Below are 18779 nucleotides of genomic sequence, written 5' to 3' on the forward strand. Positions count from 1 at the left end.
TGGTGAGTATATTTAGGTTCTGCTCTCTTAGCAAATTTTTCTTCCTTTTTTTTAATTTTAGAGACAGTGAGAGAGAGAGAAAGAGAGAGAGCATGTGTGAGTGGGGGAGAGGGTCAGAGGGATAGAGAGCAGAGAAAGTTTTAAGCAGGCTCCACACTCAGAGAGGAGCCCAATGTGGAGCTCAATCCCACAACCCTGGGATCATGACCTGAGCTGAAATTAATAGTCAGATGCTCAAAAGACTGAGCCATGCAGGTACCCCTTAGTAAATTTCAATTATGCAATATAGTGTTATCAACCATATAATGTAATGTTTTAGTCACCACATTATACATTAGATCCTCAGAACTTATAACTCAAAGTATGTATCCTTTACCAACCTCTCCCTATTTTCCCTGCCTCCCAGACCCTGGTTAACTACCACTCTACTGTTTCCCTGTTTCCTACATGGTTTGTTCATTTTCTTATTTGGGCATATGTCTCAAGAGCCAGTTATGAGCCCTTAGTGGAGACAAGTTACATTCCACATTTAAATGATATAATACAGAATTTGCCTTTCTCTACCTGATTTATTTCACTTAGTTTAATGTCCTTCAAATTTTTCCATGTTGTCACAAATAACAAGATTTCCTTCTTTTTTGAGAATGAATAGTATTTCATTATACATGTAAATATATAATATATTTAATATAATATATAACATATACATTTTTCTTTTTTCTTTACCCAAACACTTTAGTTGTTTCCATACCTTGACTATTGTGAGTTATGCTGGAATGAACATGGAATCAGAAATATCTCTTCAAGGTAGTGGATTTATTTAGTTTTTCTTTGGATATATATCCAGAAGTAGGACTGCTGGAAGGACAGTCTTATTTAGGGGAGTGGAAACAACTCCTATGATACTCAAATCATTCTTGACATAGTTCCACTTCCACACAAGGTTCAGTGGGTGTCTGTTTCTATAACATTGCCTCCCAAAAGTTAGCCAATTCTCCAAGTGTCTGAATTAGTGAACTGTTTTTTTTTTTTTTGCCTTGTTTTCCAAATACCTGATTATAGAACCATATAGCTCTTTACTCATCACCATAAAAATAGTGTTCATTGTGTTGTTCCTCATACTACTTTGTCCAGACAACTTTTAAATGAATCAAATCATGGTGTTTCTACTAAATATTTCATTAGGAATAATTTCTGCACTATGGAATTTTTTAACTGTCTGATATTTAGCTTATATTTTAATTTGCTCCATTTCATAAATAAATCTTGTCCAGAAACAGTAGAAGCAAAGAATGAACTATTCCTGATAATTTCCACTTCACCTCAAGGTATAGACACCCTATCTTTTACATCTGTCAAACCACATCCCATAATTTGTTCAGCTTTAAAACACATCTACTTCCAGGTCTCCTCAAATCACCATTTTGATCTACCAGTAGTTGCCTCTGTTTTTCACTCTTGGAAAAGCCCTGAAAAAGCTGTGAAATAAAATAAGCAGAGGTTTTAATTATTTCAGTTCTGGTGGGACTGTCCAATGGATTTCATGTAGATACATAAACCCTGCCAGAAGCATGAGACTCATTTCCATGTGTTTGCCTGCTGAACCAAGTCCTCAATGTTACTTGATAATCATTTGCTTTCCTCCAAGTATTGGGCAAAACATAAAGCTCCATATATCTTCAAATATAAAAATCAAGAAGCACATAACTGTGCCTTTTACCTGGAGAAGTGAATTTTGCAAAGTTTCAGTGATTTTTTTTCTACCAGCCTGTGAATTTTAAATAACACATATAGTGTTTTTTCTACATGTCATTTCTCACATTTCTCCCTATATCCCTAAGTAGAGAAAGCTAGGGGGATACAAGAAATAAAATATTTACTTAAAGTCAAGCAGAAATTTCTTGTCTACTACATAAGAAAACACATTTCCAAATGGAGGTTTAAAAAGCCCTCATAGTGTTATTGAATATCATTTCCTGCCATGAGAACCAATATAGAATGAAAATAAGAATAAATTCCTTAGTAGCCAGTCCTAGAATTGAATGACAAAATGAACAAACACTGAATGCCCATGTAGAAACTGTATATGCAAGCAATTTTAGCTATATTCTGGCTCAGTGAGAAATCAGTTTGTTCACTTAAAATAACCAAGGACAAGTTGGGTGGTTGACACATGGATGAGAGTATCTTAAGTAAAACCAGGAGCCACAGAAAATAGGATAGATAGTGTAGCAGGCAGGTCCTGTTTTGGGGGGCATGTGAGAATTGTCTTTATCCTCAGAATCCGGATAGAGAATCTACAATATGAAATGGCAGGCCAGGAATTGGGGGACTCAAACTCTGGTGCATCTTTAAAAGATAAAAATAATCTTTTAATGCAATCTTTCTAGATTCTAACTCAAGAAAACTCATCAACTTTCTTTCTTTAGTTAAATAAATCACGCTTTGGCCATTCTCCTGCTTATTTCTGATAATAGGAAGAGTTTCTTTTACGTGAAAAGAACATTTAACAACTGTATGTGTTTAGCAAAACCTATAAACTAATCTGAATCTGCTTCCCTACCTATAAAATGAAAATAATCATTTGAGGATTAAAGGAGATAAGGATGTGAAATGAACTGGAAACTTATAGAAATTATTATTTTTGCTATACATATCGTCATTATTTGTTAAGTACAGAATGACAATTTTGTTATTTGTTTAAAAGTAACAACTCATTTAAATAACAGTAAAATACTGCGGAGGTGAGTGGCTACAAAGCTTTAAGAAGTAATTGTTTTCATTCTCTCCTAATATGAAGCTTTCTCTGAACCCCCTCTCTTTCCAAAATCTGGCTTTAGAGTAGAGACATAGTGTTGAATGTCTTCAGCGATAAAGTATTGAGGACAGGTCAGCAAAGGAGCCTTTTAGATTGGTAGATTGCAAAGGACAGCTTGTTCCAAACAGAGGCCTGAGGGCAGATGAGAGAGAAGAAAGGAAACAAAGGAAGCAGTTAGGGACAAGTCTGGGCCCAGCCAAAGGGGAGGAAAGAGGAAGGCATGTTGGAGGAGGCCCACCGGTTCCTCATTCTATCTAAGGACGGAGTAAATGAAGGAGCATCATCTTCATTGCAGCCTCTAGTTGCAAAGTACTGCCTATGTGCAGGGTTCCTTCCTACAAAGAAAGTTTCCCATGATAATGACAAATTCCATTTCAACATATATGGGTTCATGCTTCCTTTAGTCCCTTCACAGCCTCAAATGCATTTGGGGACCATTCTTACATTACAGACTAACAAATTTAGTCATGTCGAACATAGTTATTTTTCAAGGAAAGAAATATCTTCCAGCTGCCTGGGAGTGAGTTTGCCCTTGAGGACAAAGATGGCATAAGAGGAAAAATCCAAAACAACAAGGGGAGGAAATCAGAAAGAGAACAAGGGAGCCGAGAAAAGGCTACATTTCCAATTACAGCTAAAATTCCCAAAACTTACAGATATAGCATTAGTTCATCACTTGAGCACAGAGTTGGGCAGCTACTGAAGACCCAATTAGCATGAGGGTCTCCAAACACATTTCCACATACAAGTTGGACAATGATCCTATGGGGCCCATCACTGTTTCACTTTCAGTCCATTTTATCCACAATGCCCACTTATACAAAGACTAGAAGGCGGAGAAGAGGTGAAGCACACTCTGTGATTAGCTTCTCTCTCTCTCTTTCTCTCTCTCCCTCAACACCTCTCACTATCAGAACCTTCCCCCTGCCAACCCTTTCTTCGCTAATGAGGATGCAATTTCCTGATGTCCTAGGCAGAGGCAGGCCAATGGTCTTACTTCCACATGGTTTCAGGAAACACATTAATAGTTACCTGGCTTTCACCATATCCCTTTGGAAATCCCCCAGTGTGACTTTTGCCAACTAAAGTTATATAAAGGAAATAAAAGTGGTTTCTTTTGAAATAGGCCATTATTCTTAATTATTCTCACAGGTGATATGAGACTATATCTCTGTCTACAGACATGAATCCACTTCCCCAAAACCCACCTGTGAGCACAGTCATCTCATTTCCAAGCAACGATTAGTTTCTGGTCAGTATCTCGTACCAAAGGTCTGTGGATCTGCCATGGCATCATCATTAAGCTATCAGGTATGTCTTCAACCACAACAGTGATATAAAAGAACTTTAAGTTTTTTCCCTTGAGATATTTTTTATTCCTTTCTTTTCCCTACACGATTCATTTTTTTTTTAATTTAGTCATATGTCTCAGTAGAGCTAGTTATGAAACATTAGTGGAGATGAGTTATCTTATTCTGCCAAGTATATGTCCTCTTTTCTTACGGTAACAAGATTCTGACAACCCTGTGAGAAACCATTTCAATTTTATTCTTATTCCATGTGACTTGGAGAAGGCATATGACCTAAGTCTGGCCAATCAGCATCTACACAGAACCATAACTATTATTGGTTCAGGGAAAGCATGTGACTGAGGTCAGAGCAATCAGTTAATCTTACCACTTTTGCTGGAAAAACCTATAAGAAGCTCTCTCTCTTCTACTGAGTTACTGTAGGGAGAAAATGTACACATGAAGGTGCTGAAAGCTTAACTGTAATCATAGAGGGAAAGTCTGTTTGAGGAGCCAACACATAAGAAAACAGAGGTGACAGGAGACCAAATACTGATAGCATTGTCAGTTAGTAGATCCAGCCATGCCTGAAGCCAATCTACCTCTGATCTTTTCAGTTCTAAGCCAGTGTGTCTTCTTTTTGACTTCTGAGTTAGATTTTTAGCCAATCTATGTTAGGTTTTCTGCCACTTGCCACCAAATATTTTGTTTTAAAATCTTCCCTTCTGTGCCAGTACTTCACATCCATCTAAGATTTTATCAGCAGTGTTCTCACTTTGCCACTTAAAGTTATGCCTAGAAACCAGGTGATAGTAATGAAAATGACCCACAAGCTATGACATTCATCACTAGCTAAACCTTAGCTTCCAATAAATAGAGGAAGTTGGATCATAATGAAAGCACAGAAACTCATTTCCAGTGTGAATAATCTTTAGGACAACTTCATTCCTCTTTAATCCAGAAAGAGACAAGAGTGTCTTCTCATTTGCTCTGATAGATTAGCCAAAAACACAACAGACTGAGACTGTGAAATTACTAGTACTATAGAAAATACTACCAATAAATAAGAGCAGAACAAGAAAATGAATATGCTATTAGCTGGATCTTTATAAATCACCACTAAGTGTTTGGATTTAAGTTTGATTATAATTGGTGAAGAATTTCCATGTGGTAAAAGTGAGACTAGGGTAGCCAAGAAGCAGTTGGAAGTTACACAGATTTGTTCTTGGCTTTACAATGGGTGTGGAAAGAGTAGACAGAACTAAAAACACAACTGGAACTCTGGCCCAGTTCCTGAATATTAGCATAGAGGGGTGTGCTTTCCATGCAGAGGGTGTCATCAAGTAACCAAAAGAAAAAAAAAAACTTGGGGAGAATAGAGAGGGTGGGGGGAGGTGTCCCTTTCACTGTAGCTCTTCTCTAATGTCAAGGAGACTGGCTGGGAATCAACAAAGATCCTCTAAGAATGCCTCTATTTCTTGGTTTTTGGCCAGTTACTCAGAGCAGATGTGAAATGTTTGCTGTGATTAGGAAATATTTTGCATGTGAGAATGTGGATGCTATAATTTTCAACTCAGCCAAGAAGACTTAATAAATGGTGAAATTTTACATCTTTGGGGAGGAGCAAAATATTTTTTAAAAAGTGTTGGTTAAAATAAACACCAAATTCCCAAGGAGAGACTCCAAACTCTTATGATGTGCAGCACTGATCATTTTATTACTGTGGAAAAATTTACTCAGATGGTGCAGCCCACTTCATCCTTTTGTTAATGTCCTCATTCTCCCATTATCAATGGCATATGAGTACTCATCTTTTACTATCTGAGCTTTTGTTATTGAATGAACCAGAAATTGATGACAAAATATGTCCTTGTTAGCAAACAGTAAATTAAAAAGTGATCTGATGTCATTAAAAAATGAGAAGCCTTTTATTTTACAAATGAAACCAAGTTATCATTGGCAAGAATACGATGCATATTAGGAATACACTTGCATTCTGGTTCCCTAGTATAGCCATCTGTCTGACCTTCAAAGTCACTTTATTTCTCTAAACTTCAGTTTCCTGTTGTGTCAAAGGAGAGAGTTGGGCTACATCAGCATTTCCCAGAGTGTGTATTGTAGAAACTAGTTCTGTGGGATGTTAATGAATTGTCAAAGCAAAGGTAGGAATTCACTGTTTAAACAGGACAAAGAAAGGATTTCAAGACCAAAGAAATAATGTGTGTGAAAGTATAGAGATACAAAAAGCTTTTTAATAATTTGTTAAACAAATATTTACTGAAAACCTATTATATGCCAGGTGTTGAGTGTGCTAGAAGTTGGGGATTCAGTGGCAAATAAGGATGATGAGAAACTTGCCTTCAAAGAGTTTATATTCTTGAGAGATTTATGATTAAGCAATTAAGATGAAATCAAATATACTGAATATTATGATTTTAAAAACAAGCAAAGGCTCTTATAGAAGATGAGGATAAGAGAAGTAAGAGTGGGCTTTTTGGGGGAAATTATATTTGAATCCAAAACTAAAGGATAAATAGTAGTGATCCAGGGAAATAGTGTAGAAGATGAATATTCCAAGCAAAAGGGACACTACTGGTAAGAACATGGCGCTGAAGAAGAAAAGAGAGAGTCTGAAGAACTTGAAATTAAAATATACTATGGCTAAATTTGATGTGAGAGGGTGAAAGTGGCAGGAAATGAGCTTTGAGGAGTAAATGGGAGAAGATCATCTTATATCTCATTAGCAATGCACAATGGTTTGGATTTTATCATACGGAAAATAAATAATGCTAAAGGTTTAAGCAGCTAAGAAAAATGACCATATTTTTATGTTAGAATGCTGACAGCAGCAGCAATGAGAAGATTTTATTGGAGAGGAAAAAGACTAGAAAAAATTATACTAGTTGGGATACTCTTGCTTCTGGCTGTGGCAATGCAGACGGAGAAAAGAGGACAAAGGTGAAACTCATGTAAGAGGTAGAGTTGGAAGGTTTGTGCCTGATTAGATGTTGGCAGTGAATAGAGGGGAAGGTATACAGTTTGGCTCACAAGGTGAATAGTGATACCATAAACCAGAATAGCAATTATGTGACAAAGAGGAGGAAGAGAAAAAGGAAACCGAAAAATGAAGTTGAGTTCTGTTAGGGCATGTCCATCTTTTTATTTCACTGGGTATTTAAATGGAATTATTTGGATACGTCAGTCTAGAACATGAGGAAGTGGACTGAAATCTGAATATAAAGTTAAATAAATGTCTTTAGTTCATGGGTGACCATGGTATCTTAGAGTGTCTGAGATCACCCAGAGTCTGTGAGGAGTAAAATGAGAAGAAAAATAAGACAAAAACAAACATTGAGGGAATAAGCATATGAAACTATACCTACAAAGAGAACAGAGAAGGATAGGCAGAGAGAGAGTTATTTTTAAGTTATTAGTGATGTTAGGGCGCCTGGGTGGCTCAGTTGGTTGTGTCCAACTCTTGATTTTGACTCAGGTCATGATCTCACAGTTCATGAGATCAAGCCCCACATCAGGCTCTGTGCTGACAGTGCAGAATCTGCTTGGGATTCTCTCTCTCCCTCTTGCTCTGCCCCTCCCCCACTCTCTCTAACTCTCTCTCAAAATAAATAAACATTAAAAATAGATAAATAAATTATTAGTGATGTTATAGGGATGTTCAAATAAAGTAGACAAGATTGTATTTTGTTGAAATTTTTTCATGATTTCTAATCAAATGTTATAGTATTAGAAAAAATTTATCTAAATTCTACCTCTGGAATATAGTCAATATTATTATATTTTAGGATTTTTTTCAAGGCACAAGTAATCTCAAATAGTGAATTAGTTTTAAAACTATTTTGTTTCTAATTCTTGAAGACAGTGTCAGAAACATACACATAATTCCACCTTTATGACCCAAGTAGATGAAATGCATAGATTTTCTATTAAATTTCTCACGGCCTACACTGCAGAGATGCCTTTTAACTGACACAAACACAATTACATACACACACCATAAAAACAGGCTTTTTCTACCATCTCTCAGCATCTTCCTGAGTTGGCTATATGAATAGTAACCTGGAAACTGCCTAAACAACTAAGTAGAGAAATTACAGTTAATCCAAGGAACAAATCACTGCATCCAGAAATCAAACCAAACACATGTTAAAAAGAAAGAAAGAAAGAAAGAAAGAAAGAAAGAAAGAAAGAAAGAAAGAAGAAAGAGAGAAAGAAAGAAAGAAGGAAGGAAGAGAGAAAGAAAAAGAGAGAAAGAAAGAAAAGAAAGAAAGAAAGAGAAAGAGAGAAATAAAGAGAGAAAGAAAGAAAGAAAGAAAGAAAGAAAGAAAGAAAGGAAGGAAGGAAGAGAAAGAAAACACTAAGATTTTCCCCCCCAAGTGTTGAACATACTTAGTTTCACTGGGTTCATAACAATGAGTTTCCAAATTTTGGAACCCATTGGACCCTTAGCCTGTCTGATTTTCTGACTAAGCTACAGTCTTCTGGAGTTGATTTCATCAGTGGCTGGTGAAGCATGACTCTGTTTTTTTTTTTTTTTTATAAGTTTTCTTCTTAAAACAACATTTTGATGAGCTAAGCATAAATTAATCAGAAACATATGGATTAAATTGACTCCAAAATACATATGGGTTTAAAAAATAAGAAAAGTACTCAGGGCAAAACACACTTAGGGTTTTATAATCCCACTATGTTAGAAAACTATAGCAAGAGGATTCCAAAATATGACTTTCCCTTATCTCTGTCATGGTCAGCAAAGTTTTTGTTATCTTCTTATAGAAGAAGGAAGTCAAGAAGTAGATGAGTGCTGTGAGATTGCTCAGCCTTACAACCCACTTTCTAAGGCTGGACATTGTGGTTTCAGTCTGTCTGCTGCTGACTCTTTGAGGAAAAGTGGGGCACTGAGAGAGATCTCTTAGTAGGACACTGGGGTCTAGCACCACCCCTCTAGCTTTATCCTCTCCTTTGAAGACAAAACATCCTCATTTTCCACTTCTGGGCAAGTCTTCTCTAGTATAATTTGTTGTTCCAAATCAACATGTAAATTTAATGAATTTATCATCTCTCCTTATTTCTCGGCCTCCCATCTTCCAGGAACAAAATCCTTATTCCTCTTAATTCCTTATATCCTATCAGTCATCAAGTCCTTCCAAATTGTCCTTTGAAATTCATACTCTCTGCATCCTGACTGCTATCACCTTCATCCAACCCCTCATTACCTCACACCTGGATTACAAGGGCAGCCACGAAGCTGACCCTTACTGATTCCTCCTAACCTCTAGGCCACCCCACACACTACCATCAGTCTACTGTTTAACCCATGCTTTCATCATATCACCCTGCTCCTTCTCCTCTTTTTCTTTTACTATATGTGAAATTTAAGCTCTTCTGTCTGCCTCCCAAGTTTCCTCATAACACAGATATACTCTACCTCTGAAAGCATGTTTTCTATTATTGTTCCATACCCACCACCTCCCAAAGCTTGGCATTAGCCATATGCTATATTCAGTTTATGTTTCAATTTATATTCTCAAATATCATCTCCTAACTACTTATTTCCTCACTTATATTTACCATTCTTCTACATGTTTATGGCATGATAACTATATCATAAAATGCGGGCAAACTCACCAATGTGATATTTAAGTGAATACCTGAATGATAAGAGGACTTATCTCACAAAGAGTGGCAGGGAAATAGCATGTGCAAATGCCCTATAATGTTCTGTGAGTGGGGAAAGGGGTAGGAACATATTTGTGTGTTTAAGAAATTGTAAAGAAAGAAAGCACATATAAAGAAATTGTGTTTTAAGTTTTCTTTTAACATTTGTTCATTTTTGAAAGGCAGAGAGAGCACAAGCAGGGGAGGGGCAGAGAAAGAAGGAGACACAGAATCAGAAGCAGGCTCCAGGTTCTGAGTGGTCAGCACAGAGCCCAAGGCAGGGCTCAAACCCAGGAACCGTGAGATCACGACCTGAGACAAAGTCAGATGCTTAACTGACTGAGCTACCCAGGCACCCCAGAAATTGTAATTTAAAATGTAAAAGACCACTGCAGCTGACATGAAGCTTAAAAGGAGGGAATGAATATGAGATGAATATGAGATGAAGTTGGACAATAGTCAGCAGGAATATCATGAATGGCTTTAGCAGCTATGCTAAAGAGTGGACTTTCTTCTAAATTCAAGCTGCTCTAAGGTTATTTACATTAAAGAGGACAGGTCATTTATTGGAAGATAACTCTGGCTTCTTTGTGAAGAATAAATGGCAGTAAATACAACAGTATAAAGGTTGCTTTATTTTTTTAAAATCTTTTTTAATGTTTATTTCTTTTTGAGACAGAGACAGAGCATGAACGGGGGAGGGTCAGAGAGAGAGGGAGACACAGAATCTGAAGCAGGCTCCAGGCTCTGAGCTGTCAGCACAGAGCCCGACGCAGGGCTCAAACTCATGAACAGTGAGATCATGACCTGAGCCAAAGTCAGAGGCTCAACCATCTGAGCCACCCAGGCACCCCTAAAGGTTGCTTTAAAGAAATAGACAAGAGAGAAAGGTGGCTCAGACTTGGAGGTAGCAATGAAGTCAGAGAATTTCAAAAAAACATTCTGGAAGAACTGGCAGGATATGTTCAAGAACTGAATGTAAGATGTATGAGAAATTGACAAATCAAGAATGACTCCTATGTTTCAGGCTTGAGGAATTGAGTGTATTTCCTCATATAGAGAAGACTGAGTAAAGAGAATAGGGTACACTGAACCAAGATTTTAGTTTTGGATTTAACTCGAGGAAAAATGGATTAACTAATTTTGGCCCATCTCTACTTCCTTAAAAACAAGAAGAAGAACTGGAGAAAACAGTTTAAAATCTCTTTTATCGGCATTATAGAACTATTGAGTCAGTGAAGATATGGAAGGTACACAATCCAAAAAAAAAAAAAAAAAAAAAAAAAAAGAAATGAAGAAGAAGAAAGAAGAAGATGACAAAACATGAACAAGGAGGAGGAGGAAGAGGTCATCCAGAAACATGATTCAGGCATTTGGTTTCCTCAAGGAATTTTCTCATTTTGATAGTGGACAAAAAGAGGCTGAAAAGAGCAGAGATTTTGCTAGATTTATATTGCTAGGAGGACAAATAATGTAGCACATTGCATGCCAAGAAAATCTTTGGTAAATACCCTAGTCTTTTGATTGGTACCTCAAAGACCAGACCTAGGAAAGAAAGTTGAATTCCAAGTATCCCAAACGTCATAGAGACTGATTAAAATCATGTCAAATCCCAGTTGGATTAAAGTGATTTGGAATTGTTAACACCCTAAGAAATGCCTATCAGAATTTCTTGGAGAAAGATAAAAATGAGCCAGGGCTCCAAAATACCCTTAAAAGTTATCAAATGCAATATTTTCTATTAAAAAAAAGCTGGCATACTGAAAACCTGAGAGGAATCCAAACCTGAGAGGAAATACAGATGATAGAAACAAACTCAGAGGATATCATGACTATGAAGATACCAGACATGAAATTAACTATTAATGATATAATCAGGAATTTTTTTAAAGAAGAAAAATTTTGGAATAGAATACTTCTCTTCTTTAAAATTAAAACTATGGAGCTGAAAAAATATGATAATGGGTATTAAGAACATGATTAATGGGGCACCTGGGTGGCTCAGTTGGTTAAGTGTCCGACTTGAGCTTAGGTCATGATGTCATGGTTGGTGGGTATAAGCCCCACGTAGGGCTCTGTACTGACAGCTGAGAGCCTGGAGCCTGCTTCGGATTCTGTGTCTCCCTCTCTCAAAAATAAACAAACATTAAAAAAATTTAAAAAAGAACATGATTAATAATTTTAATAACTGTAAAAAGGTGAAGAGAAAATTAGGAAAATGGAATAGATCAGGAAGAAATACACATAGCTAAAGCTTTAATTTGTTTTCAAGTTTATTTATTTTTCACGGAGACAGAGTGGGAGCATGAGCTGGGGAGGGGCAGAGAGAGAGAGGGAAACACAGAATCCAAAGCAGACTCCAGGCTCCAAGCTGCCAGCACAGAGCCCAATGCAGGGCTCGAACTCATGAACCGTGAGATCATGACCTGGGCTGAAGTCAGACGCTTAACCAACTGAGCCACCCAGGTGACCCACATAACTAAAAATTGAGAAGTTAACAAGAAGTGCATAGGGCATGTGGGTGGCTCCGTCGGTTGAGTGTTCAACTTTGGCTCAGGTCATGATCTCACCATTCTTGAGTTCGAGCCCCACATCTGACAGCTCAGAGCCTGGAGCCTGCTTCAGATTCTCTCTCTCTCTCTCTCTCTCTCTCTCTCTCTCTCTCTCTCTCTCTCTCTCTCTCTCTTTTTCTCTGCTCCTCCCCTGCTCATGCTTGCTTGCTCACTCTCTCTCTCTCAAAAATAAATGAATATTAAATTTTTTTTTTAATTAACAAGAAGTACCAAAAAGAATGTAAAAATAGTATGGGAGATATTGAACATACAAGTATTTGGAACATACAAGTATCTGGAATCCAGAAGGAAGGGAGAAAGATAATGTGACAGAATAATGTTTCAAAGATAAATAGCTAAGAGTTTTCCAAAGTGACAAAAGAGATTAAGCAACACAATCAAGGCACAAAATACTAGTAAACAAATCACAGACACATTTTAAAAAGATAAATCATCAGGACTAAAATTTAGACTTCATATAACATTTAAAAAATCAATATTGGGGTGCCTGGCTGGCTCAGTTGGTTAAGCATCTGGCTCTTAGTTTTGGCTCAGGTCATGATCTCATGGTTTGTGAGTTTGAGCCCTGTGTTGGGCTCCTTGCTGACAGTGCAGAGCCTGCTTAGGATTCTCTCCCCCTGCCTCCCTCCCTCATTCTCTCACTCTCAATGTAAATAAGTAAACTTAAAAAAAATCAATATATATAATTTACCACATTAATAGAATAAAGGAGAAAGTAATATAACATTTAAATAGATGTAGAAAAACATTTGATATAAATGACAAGTTTATAATAAAAATTTTGTTAATATGCAGACCCAAAATACCAGAAAGTAGTGAGCAGACTTACACATGATTAGTAACCTGACTTCATCCTATGAAAACACTGTACCCCCAAATTTTAGAAATCACATCTTTCTCAAATGTTTATAGAAATTTTCTAAAATGACACACATTGTACTATATAGAAAATCTCACCAAATTTCAAATTGAAATAATATGGAGGATATATTCTAATTATAGTGGAATTAAGCTAGAGGTCATAGAAAAAAGATAACTAGAAAGTCTCTTTTTTGAAATTAAGGAACACATCTCTAATCCATGGGTAAAATAAGAAACAATTAAAATTAGAAAATATTTTTAACTGAACTAAGAGTTAACCCCCAAACAACACAGAGATTAGGAGTGCCAACTCCTGCACGGTCAAAAATCCAATATAACTTTTACTTCCCAAAACATAACTACTAATGGCCTACTGTTGACCAGAAGCCTTACCAATAACATAAATAATCGATTAACATATTCTGTATGTTAAATGTATTATATGCCATATTCTTACGATAAAGCAAGCTACAGAAAAGGTTACTAAGAAAATCATAAGGAAGAGAAAATACATTAACAGTACTGTACTGTATTTATGGAAACAAATGCACATATAAGTGGACCTGTGCAGTTCAAACCCCTGTTGTTCAAGGGTCAATTGTTTAATATATATAGTACATATTAAAACTTATAAGATATAACTAAAATCATAGTTTAAGGAAAGTTTATAGCCTTAAATGCATATATTTAAAAAGAAAAATGGCTGAAAGTAAATAATCTAAGTATCCATATATCAAGAAGTTAGGAAGCTATACTACAAAGCTGTAATAATCAAGACAGTATGGTACTGGCACAAGAACAGACACTCACACCAATGGAAAAGAATAGAGAACCCAGAAATGGACCCACAAACATATAGCCAACTAATCTTTGACAAAGCAGGAAAGAATACCCAATGGAAGAAAGATAGTCTCTTCATCAAATGGTGCTGGGAAAATTGGACACCGACATGCAGAAAAATGAACCTGGACAAGTTTCTTACACCATACACAAAAATAAACTCAAAATGGATGAAACTCCTAAATATAAGACAGGAAGCCACCAAAATCCTCGAGGAGAAAGCAGGAAAAAACCTCTCTGATCTTGGCTGCAGCACCTTCTTACTCAACATGTCTCCAGAGGCAAGGGAAACAAAAGCAAAAATGAACTACTGGGACCTCATCAAAATAAAAATCTTCTGCACAGCAAAGGAAACAATCAGCAAAACTAAAAGGCAACTGACAGAATGGGAGAAGATATTTGCACATCAGATAAAGAGTTAGTATCCAAAATCTATAAAGAACTTATCAAACTCAACACCCAAAAAACAAATAATCCAGTAAAGAATGGGCAAAAGACATCAATAGACACTTCTCCAAAGAAGACATCCAGATGGCCAACCAACACATGAAAAAATGCTCAACATCACTCATCATCGGGGAAATACAAATCAAAACCACAATGATATACCACCTTACACCTGTCAGAATGGCTAACATTAACAACTCAGGCAACAACAGATGTTGGTGAGGATGTGGAGAAAGAGGATCTCTTTTGCATTGTTGGTGGCAATGCAAGCTGGTGCAGCCACTCTGGAAAACAGTATGGAGGTTCCTCAAGAAAACTAAAAATAGAACTACCCTATGACCTAGCAATTGCACTACTAGGCATTTATCCAAGGGATACAGGTGTGCTGTTTCAAAGGGACACATGCACAGCCATGTTTATAGCAGCACTATCAACAACAGCCAAAGTATGGAAAGAGCCCAAATGTCCCTCGATGGATGAATGGATAAAGAAGATGTGGTATATATATACAATGGAGTATTACTCAGCAATCAAAAAGAATGAAATATTGCCATTTGCAACTACGTGGATGGAACTGGAGGGGATTATGCTAAGTGAAATTAGTCAGAGAAAGACAAAAATCATATGGCATCACTCATATGAGGACTTTAAGAGAGAAAACAGATGAACATAAGGGAAGGGAAACAAAAATAATATAAAAACAGGGAGGGAGACAAAACAGAAGAGACTCATACATATGGAGAACAAACTGAGGGTTACTGGAGGGGTTGTGGGAGGGGGATGGGCTAAATGGGTAAGGGGCACTAAGGAAACTACTCCTGAAATCATTGTTGCACTATATGCTAACTAATTTGGATGTGAATTTAAAAAAATAAAAAAATTACAAAAAAATTAGGAAAAAGAAAAACATAGTGAATACAAAGAACATAGAAAAAGGAAATAATATGCATAAAAAAAGAAATGAATTTGTCCTAACTTTCCATAAAGTATGCTGTTCCTAGTCTTCTGATCACTTACAAACAGGATCCAAGAACCTTGTATGGAAGGAATCACACAGTGATTCCCCCTAGATCTTCTCTATCTTTCAGGAAATAAAATGCATGACCATGAGCAGGATATTTTGTTGGCTTTATTTTTACTCAAAATTGCCTTTTCTTTACTCATAGGTGAAAAGACTCTGAACCCAAGGCTCTTAAGACTCAGGAAAAGAATTAAATGCTAGATTTATTAGCAAATGTCAATGCTGGGTTCCTAGAACATTCTAGGATACCTCAGCCAATTCTCAAAATGTGGGATAGACCTGTGTATGCCAAGAACTCAGAGTTCTCTCCCTGAATGTAATAGTGAAGTAATTAGAATGTCCCCCACAAAGAACCTCAGCAGTTAATTATTCTCTAGAAACCAAAAGATAAGCAACATTCTAAACTCTGTAATGCCCTAGAATTCCAGTCAACTTTGAGCTATATAGTCCCAACATCTGATAAAGTACCTGGCAGAAAGTGGGCCCTCATTAATTCCCTGTTGAATTAATGTCATATATCAGTGAACAGGAAATATAAGCTAGGAAGTAACACAGCCCATATGAACTCAAAACTGTAAATTCAAAATCAAGTTATGTTTCAACTTACAATGTCATAGTATTGTTTACTAGGTTTTGAACAAAATACAACTAGTCATATTTTCATACCAGGGGTAATAAGTCTGTTGCCCCATAAAGATCTAACCTGTCTTCAAGTTCATGTTCTGCCAATTCATGATATTAAGGTTAGTATAGTTTCACTTAAACTGCTGAATATACTGAATTGAGTTCAGAATTCTTTCAAACTCCACTTTCCCAGACCCCAGAATACACTTCAGAATCAAGACTGACTGTCATCATTTTTTGCTCCACCCAGACTAATAAGCCAATCCTTTCTATAGTAACCAAAAAAGGAATAGAAAGAAGTACAACAGGTCATAAAAGTTAGCACAATTAGATATATATGTTGACATGTAAAAACAACTGGCAGTAAAGTGATTAGTATAAATTTTAGTACCCCAATTTTTGGAGGAGTTGCACAACTTTATCACAACCTCACTATTTGTGAACAATGTAGCCATTGCTGGTCTGTGGCAACGAATAAGCTTCATAGCACCCAAACACCATCAGAGGTTCTATATTTACCTTACATCTGCCAACAACCCATGTTCTCTCATTTTCTGTGTAAAAGAGCTCCATGTGGGCCAGATTTAATTTGATGCAGAAATACTATGTCACTTCCAATAAAAGCAAAAAGGAAAGAGAGATTCGCACAATAACTTATCAAGGATGGCAGCTCATGCTGGTATTTGGAATAGTTTGGAGGTATTGTTTTGTTTACTGAACAGTCAAGTTGAAAGGAAGGTGCACAGCCTGATTAGAATGGCCTCTGCAGATCTGTTTTCCAAATAGAAAACATATGCCCCTCTGGGGAGAGAAACATATGTCCCTTAGGGGAGAGCTCTTCATTCCCAGCTACAAGTGAATTTGAAAACAGTTTGACTCTGGTAAGAAGAATATAATACAGCATCTTTCCTTATGTGAGGTAGGTCCAGAGCAAACTTCTAATGACCAAAGTAAAATACATACCAATTGTGACCAAAGGCTTTTACCTAATGCAGAAGCCAAGGGGAGCCTCAGACACCATTATATTCAATCCCCTGTAGATTTCTCTAGGTGCAGATACTGACGCCTAAGGAGATTATTGGATTAGACCTAAAACCACATGGCAAATCCATGGCCAAGTTGGAGTCCCAATGCTGGTGTCTTGATTTATAATTTAGCCCTCAATATTATATTATTCCAACATCAGAATAAATTTTCAAAACTTCATTTGGAGTAAAACTTGAGGAAAAATTAACTGTAATACTTGATATGGTAACAAGACTGGAAAGATATAGAGATAAGTCATTTCTCATTCAATCAGAGAAAATCCTTATATATGAATCAAATTAATATTTTTCTATGATTCATATAAGACTCCAGGAGCAAGTAAGATGAACTGTCTCTCATTTTCCAGTAGGGCATTTTCATTATTTTCCATTTAAACATGTAAGGAAGTAATATTCAAAATTAACTGAATTATTTTTTTCTGACCAAATGCAGGACTGTCATCTTACATAAATACATATTAGAAAAACACAAAAATATTAACTTAATGATAAAATAGCTAGTCATGATCTCTTTTCTGTATGCAGTCAACTTCTACACACACATGTATTTTTTCATGAATTGTGATTTTTTAATGAAAAATAATGATTTGAAGTTGTTTAAATAGTCCCAATTCTGAATGAGAAAACTTTTCTTGGAAGCTTTAGACATCAGAAAAGCAACTCTACTGCTTAAAACCCATCCTTTTGTAAGCACCTTCAAGCCTTGAAAAATCTGAATCTTTCTCTAGATGTAGAAGCTGATAAACATCCTAAGATTTTTTTATTGCATCATTACAAAAAAAAAAAAATCTGGGGCAAGCAGACATTTAAAATAAAGCTCTGTTACTAGAAAACAGACAGTCTCCATCCTCATTCTGAGTAATGTCTGCCTCTGTTCAGTTCAACAACCCACAAAGAAAGTAATAGACAAAGACATGCCAGATGAAAAATATCACACTCCAAAAGGATACCTAGTGAAGAAACCCAGCAATCACTGCCCAAAGACTGACTTCTGAAAATATGTTAGGAAATGGGGTACTATTTTATTTCATTGTGTTTGTTTTTCTCCATTTAAAATTTGCATGGTAGCCTATTTATTTAATGAAGATTTTACCTTCATTAAAATTGTTTGCTTGGGTTCCGTCATGGACACAGTCTGGGCTTTCCCCAGTTTAGATCCTGTAGAGATTAATGTTGACTCAAAAACAAGCTTTCTTTGGCCCTACCTCTGTTGGGTTCAGTCTTTGTCTCTGCCAGTACCCCCTGGCCCATACTGATGATATCACTGTGAATCACTAAGAAGCCTGCATACACATGGCTCAGACATAATAATGATGTTGCTCATGACAACACCATTGTTAATAATCTGACCACACAGTGATATGAAACATCACCTGGCTCTGTATTTTAACAATTAAAACTTTCATTCTTCCTAAGCACAGACCATCTAGGATTAGACCGCACCTACTTTTGCTTTCTTTATCTTATCTCCATCTTTATTATACATTCTTGGCCAGTGTATGAGGAGAAAACCTTTTGGACATCTCATACCCTTTGGTTGACCTCTTCTGACTAAATGAACATGTCTAGGACAAACACAGCTTA

General features: G+C 36.5%; 1 long non-coding RNA gene across 1 annotated transcript in view; it reads right to left on the minus strand.

Annotated features, from left to right (window-relative positions):
• Positions 1-18442, minus strand: part of LOC144615806 (uncharacterized) — an 81062-nt gene extending 62620 nt beyond the window's left edge. The window contains exon 1 of the long non-coding RNA XR_013554419.1: positions 18289-18442. This is a non-coding gene — a long non-coding RNA (uncharacterized LOC144615806). The remainder of the gene's footprint in view (positions 1-18288) is intronic.
• Between the last annotated feature and the right edge of the window lie 337 nt (positions 18443-18779).

Source organism: Panthera onca, chromosome A3 (genome assembly GCF_046562875.1).
Source record: "Panthera onca isolate mPanOnc1 chromosome A3, mPanOnc1 haplotype 2, whole genome shotgun sequence".
NCBI lineage: Eukaryota > Metazoa > Chordata > Mammalia > Carnivora > Felidae > Panthera > Panthera onca.